Source organism: Ischnura elegans, chromosome 12, assembly GCF_921293095.1.
Source record: "Ischnura elegans chromosome 12, ioIscEleg1.1, whole genome shotgun sequence".
In the NCBI taxonomy this organism is placed as follows: Eukaryota; Metazoa; Arthropoda; class Insecta; order Odonata; family Coenagrionidae; genus Ischnura; species Ischnura elegans.
Window position 1 is genome coordinate 36,958,918 of NC_060257.1, and position 6,673 is coordinate 36,965,590.

Below are 6,673 nucleotides of genomic sequence, written 5' to 3' on the forward strand. Positions count from 1 at the left end.
ATCTATTAATCCTCGGAATCAGTTATTTGGTCCATATCAGTTCCAAAAGAGTAGTTAAGGTATTTTTACATCGTACTATTACTGTGAAAGGTTGAAAATAATAGACTTGAAAGAAGAATGGAAAGAAAGAGAGCGTGGAGTAGTGACCTGAATTTTGTAATAATTGCTGAGGAGCCGACGCTAATGTTGTTTGAACATGTAGTAAGCAAATCTCTTTTTTAGCAATGACGTTTTCTGTGGAGTGGGAATCCCATGATCTAGGCACTCATAAATTCACTGAATCTCGGGAAAGATGGGCATTTTAATATGCGCCATTTAGTCATTTGGGAGTCTAGTCACAGCCAGCTCACAAGCTCCCCGAGGCTCAAAAACACTTCATCGCAATGCACCTAGTAAGTTTTTAAAAGGCTTTTTACACAGTGTCCTTTACCTTTGTAAGTTAGATCATTAGGAAGATGTTTTGCTTGAAACAAAAGGATATTATCTTTCTTAAGGAAAATCCTTTTTCCTCAATTGATTTTTATGGAAAATAAAAGAATATTTATAGTTAAGTTCACTGATGCATTAAAAAAAGCACTCCACACACCTTGTGGTTTAACAAGCATAGGGTGTTTAAAAAAATATATTGGTGGTCCTTGGTGCAATTTGAATGGGGAACTTGCATGAATTTTTTTTATTTCACAGGCGGACAGAAAATTATTTTCTGAATACAACAAAGAAAACCGCATGTAAATCTGAGTTTTCCTTCGCGAGATATTTAATGATAAATATAACGAATTTTAAAGGGCGGGAAAAACTCCCTCACCCCCCAAGCCACTACCGACGAAGCCTCGATGACGTCAAAGGTGCCTAAACATCACGCGAAATTATTGTTGTGATTAAAGTTTCTTCTCCTGACCTTCCTTATTATAACAACAATGTAATGTTTATGCTCTTGGAGTATAGGCACGGCCGTCTTTAAACAGGCCGGAGTGACCGATGTGGCAACGTCGCGCGACCGTCATCTAGGAGGCCTGCGGGATTGCTCTTACCTGCGATCAAGTCTATTGTTTCGGCGTAGAATATCGGCAAAAGAAATCGCTTTGCGGCAAGGAAATCCACTAAAAAACTGCTGTTTTACTTACCTCGGCATAATCGTGCATCCATTGCTGATTGTGAAGCAGGAGCAGACAGGAATGATACAAATTAGTTATGTATAAAACAGATGATTTTATTGAAATATGTAGTCACCGAATTGAAAGCAGTCACATAATTGTCGAGTATTTTCTCTTATTGGAAGTGTGTCTAGCGACATCCAATCTGTTATTCCTCACTTTAGTATAATTATTTAGAAATACATTTGCCAGAGTTTTAATAAATTTTGCAAAAAAATAACTGTTCGGTACATTGCACTGAAAACAGCTGTCTTCATAAATTCCTCTTAAATTATCGTCAAGAAGGATAATTTTAAGAAATGTAGCCTCATACTTTGGTTCTGCTAGAGTCATCATAATGGCCAATGCATGAAGACCAACACTTATTACACACATACAAGGAGGAATAAGCCCGTTTTACACGGTACACGGAATTGCGCAATCTGACGTACGTGCGAAGGCGCAATCAAAATTGCGTCGTGTAAAGCGGTGAATTACTAGAACAGATGCGAGACGGCAAAATTGTAGCCCAATATCAGGAAATCCTGGGTAAGAAACTAGAAGAAGGAGCAGAGAACCTGAGTGTAAATGACTCGATAGAGAGAAAATGGCTTAATATAAAGAAGACTATGGAAGAGGCTGCAAAGGAGACCATAGGAGAAAGAAAGAGAACAAGGAATGAAGAATCGTTTGATAATGAGTGCAGAAAAGCTATAGAAAGGAAGAATATGGATCGAAGAAACACCATCCAGAAAGAGACAAGACAAAATGTCGAAAGATATGAAGAAAGCAGAAGACAAGCAAATAAAATACTACGAAAAAAGAAAAAAACAGCACTTAAAAGGGTATGTGGAAAAGATTGAGGAACTGAACGCACAAAATGAAAGTAGAAAGTTATACCAGGCAATCAAACGGATGACAAATAAATTTCAACCAAGAACAAACGCATGTAAGGATAAGAATAATAATAATAATAATAATAAAATGCCTTTATTCGGGCGAGGTTGAGACTGGAAAGTCCCCTCTTCCAAAGAATAGGAGGTAGGTTGGAACAGAGGAAGAAGTAATGGGAAGATGGGCCGAGTACTTTAAGGAATTGCTGAATGTCAATGAGATAGATGAGAAGGATGGAGAAATGTTGGACATGAGGGTGGACACCAGTATTGGTAGGCTATCAATTGAGGAGGCGGAGGAGTCGTTGAAACGGCAGCGGAATGGGAGAGCTCCCGGGGAAGATCAAATTGTGCCGGAGTTAATCAAGTATGGAGGAAAAAATTAAACAAAGAACCTACGTAGACTGATATGTGAAATATGGGAGAAAGAAGAGATGCCTGAGAAATGGAAGATTGGTTTAATTTGCCCTATATTCAAGAAGGGAGATAAATTTCAATGCAGCAACTATAGGGGAATCACATTACTAAATGTCACTTATAAGATACTTTCTTGTATACTGCAGAGGAGACTTAACACGTATGCTGAAGTTATCCTTGGTGAATACCAATGTGGCTTCAGGCCGGGAAGAGGAACAACCGATCAAATCTTTGTAATGAGACATGCATGCATGGAGAAATGTTATGAGTACAACATTGACCTACATATATTTTTCATTGATTTCCAGCAAGCTTTTGATAGTGTCAATAGAAGAAAAATGTTGAAGGCATTGGAGGGATTTGGAATACCAAAAAAACTAAGTTGGTAAATATGACTATGGAAGGATCTCAAGCTAAGGACTATATCGGGGGCAAGACTAGTGAAGCCTTTAGATAACAACTGGAGTAAGAAAAGGAGATTCTCTATCAGCAGTACTATTAAATCTGTGTCTACATGAAGCCATGAAAGAACTGGGGTTAGAGGGGACAATTGTGCATAAATCTACTCAGGCATGTGCCCATGCCGACGACATAGTTCTAATGGCACGGAATATGGATTCTCTGAAAGAAGTATTCAACATCTTAGAACAGAAGAGTAAGACTATAGGGCTCAGAATCAATGAGAGAAAAACGAAATACATGAAAATGTCGACCACGGAAGACAGAAGATAGACTCAAAACGTTACATTTGGGCAGTACAACTTTAAAAATGTAAAATATTTCAGCTACCTCGGTACTAATTTAAACTGTAAGAACTCAATGACAGAAGGGATCAACAAGAGGATAATGGCTGGAAATAGGGCTTACTTTGCTAATATTAAGCTCCTGAAGTCAAGTCTTCTATCTAAGGAGATGAAATTCAAGATCTATTAGACACTTATCAGACCGGTCGTGACATATGGAGCAGAAACGTGGAGCATCTCCGCTGGAAACGAGCAAGCTCTGCGGATATTTGAACGGAAGATTTTGCGAAAGATATATGGTCCCGTGACAGGTGGGGTAACTTGGAGGATAAGAACAAACAAGGAAATAGAAAATATTATGCGACACGAAGACATAGTGAGATATGTGAAGACCCAGCGGTTAGCTTGGTTAGGTCATGTAAAAAGAATGAGTGAAGAAAGGATGCCTAAGAAGATTCTACATGGAAATATGGATGGAAAGAGAAAAAGAGGAAGACCGAGGAAAAGATGGATGCAGGATGTGGAAGAAGATATAAAGGCTATGAGGATTGTCAGATGGTGGGAGGAAGTGCAGAACAGGAGAGAATGGACAGGCGTCTTGACGGAGGCCAAAGCCCATACCGGGCTGTAGTAGAGACGGCAAAATAGCCCCTGTTCTAACGAAAATAGAACATGGGCTATTTTGCCGTCTCGCGTCCACGCATTCTCGCATCTGTTCTAGCAATTCACCGCTTTACACGACGCAATTTTGATTGCGCCTTCGCACGTACATCAGATTGCGCAATTCCGTGTGCCGTGTAAAGTCTATGAAATAGGCATCTTCACTACCCTCATTTGAAATAAATGAACATGCACATATATCAATGGTTAAGTGCTGCAATCCCTTCCTGACAGCATACCCACAAACGTAATTGAGACCCGAATATTCCTCGGCAGTGATTAATATTGGTTTGCTCATAGTTTCCAGGAGGTCGAACTGATTGAGTATGAGCTCATCATCTTCCAACGCTTCAACTTACAAATAAATAACTTACCTTCGACTACAGCTAATATGATAGGTTAAAAAATGAATCTTCTAACGTCATCTCCTGCAAAAATAGGGTTTAGAGGAAGAAAATTAACTTCAAACGAGTCATGTCGAGTATCTTATTCACCACGAGTCCACTGTTGTAGAATGATAAACAAATAATAAATAGTAGTGATGGGTCGATCATGAACGATTCGATCAAAAAGATTGAATCACTAGGTGAATCAAATGACTCATGATTCATTTCGTTAAACAAGTCGATCATCAATCATCAATCACTCCGACTTCCGGTTTCATATCAATCATCTCGGTTTCCGGTTTGATTCAAAATTTGGAACGACCGATGCTTAATCTCTTTTCGTCAGGGCAGAAATGGTTGTGATAAAATTAAATACTATGTTATGAAGAACTGAATACTTGTGTAATCTTTTTCTTAAATGTTTTCCAGCAGTTATCAGTATTAATAACACCAATACACGTAAAAGGAAAATATTAAGATGACTCCTGTAGGAGAACGTTAAGAAGTAGAAGTTAAAGCTGGTTACATTTTATTGTGCCGTTCATAAAATTATCCTGCAGATCAGATTCATGCATAGTGTGTGGTGTATTTTGTGTTATATTTTGATGAACTATAGTTAGAAATTATTTCATTAGTGTTAAGAAACTGTGGCAGTTTCGCCTTCCCAAATATTTTCATGACACTGCTTCCTTCATTTTTGCAATCTAATTTACTCATCTAGGAATTCACAATTAAAATAGTATATGAAATGATAATATGGATAGCAATCAGCGTTACCAATGCTCTTCGCAGATGAGGCAGTATTTATTCGATTATTCAAAGTGATTTATTACATCCATTGATTGAGTCTTTTCGATCTTGATTCCTTTTGAGTCTTTTCGATCATGGGGGCCGATTGTGTAACTTTACGTTCGAGCGTAACGATCCGGTTCCCGTGGAATTTAGATCAACAACTCGAAAACAATTGAAGGAGCGATTGTGTAACTTTACGTTCGAAAGTATTCCGGCTCTCGATCGAAAGCATCTCTTCGTCAACACATCACTTGGCGATAAGGCTATCGAATCGTTCACAGGTGAGGTTTGGGATGGAATTTAAATGTTTATTACCTTTCATGGCCACGTTTTATGTCCTTTTTTTTGGGATTAAGTGAATTATGCAATCAATTATATTCATAAATCGCAGTGTTATGTTGTTGATTACGTGAATTGTAGTGAATTGACATTAATAATTGCAATTTATGCGTATTAGTTCACTATGGTATAAAGATGAGCATGTTTACATTTGCTTCGCTATGTAATGTGTGTGCAATTGAAATGAAATTATCTCATGTGGAATTAAGTGAATTAAACATTCTATTTAATTTATACATCATTGTGTTATGTTTTTAATAACGTGAATAAGTAGTGAAATTACATCGATAACTACAATTTGTACGTGTTAGTTTACTATACGATACAAAGATGAGGACGTTTACAATTGCTTCGCTATGTAATGTGTGTGCAATTCAAATGAAGTTATCCTTTTTGTATGCTTGATTTAAACGTGGTTCCACTATAGTATATTAGGTAAATTATAGTTGTGCTATAATACATTGCCAAATTTATATTCTCTACGAGGTTTAATTTAATTCGGATCATCGGGCGTTTATTGACAAGTAAATGATTTAATTTATGTATTCAAATAGTTTATTTTAACTTCTCAATGACGTCGTAAATTAAGTTGAATTTATAAGGTTTATGTACTTCAATTAATGTCTCTGATGCGATATGGTTTCCTCAAAAAGGGTAAATTTTCGAACTGATGTTCGGGTGTTTGAGACGAGAGGAGATATCAAAGATGACTATGCATATTTGCTTTTTCTTTCAAGTAATAGGTGAAAGGTTTGTGATGATGAGAATGTTTTTGATTGAGAATATTAACGTACTTATTTATTTCGTGAATTACATGCTTTTTTAACTGTTTACCTTACGACTTATTATTAAGACGTTGTACTAATTCACACTCGTCAGTTTTTATTTCTTGCAAATATTCAATATTCTGCGGCATTGCTTCTTGCAGACACACAAAGGCGAAGACGAGAGCCTATCAATATCGAATATCCGTTCATATATTTGATCTAAATGACTTTAGTCAATTACAAATGATACAAGTTATTATTTAGCGAATTGCAAAAGTAACGAAACGGAGACTTACCGCGGCATTTCTAAATAGTCAGCGATATCTAAGTAAAAACTACTTATCCCAAATATCAGCTACGCTCCAACGAAAAGGAGGAAAGGAAATACTGAATTGAAAGAGATTGATTTATACGCAAAGTTAAATTCTTTCATTAATATAAACTTAATTGGCCAATTGTCTCTGAAACCAATATTGTTAAGTTAGTTTCGCTATTCAAAACAACCACAAGCACTCTCAGCCTTACTGCGCATGAGCAGAAAGA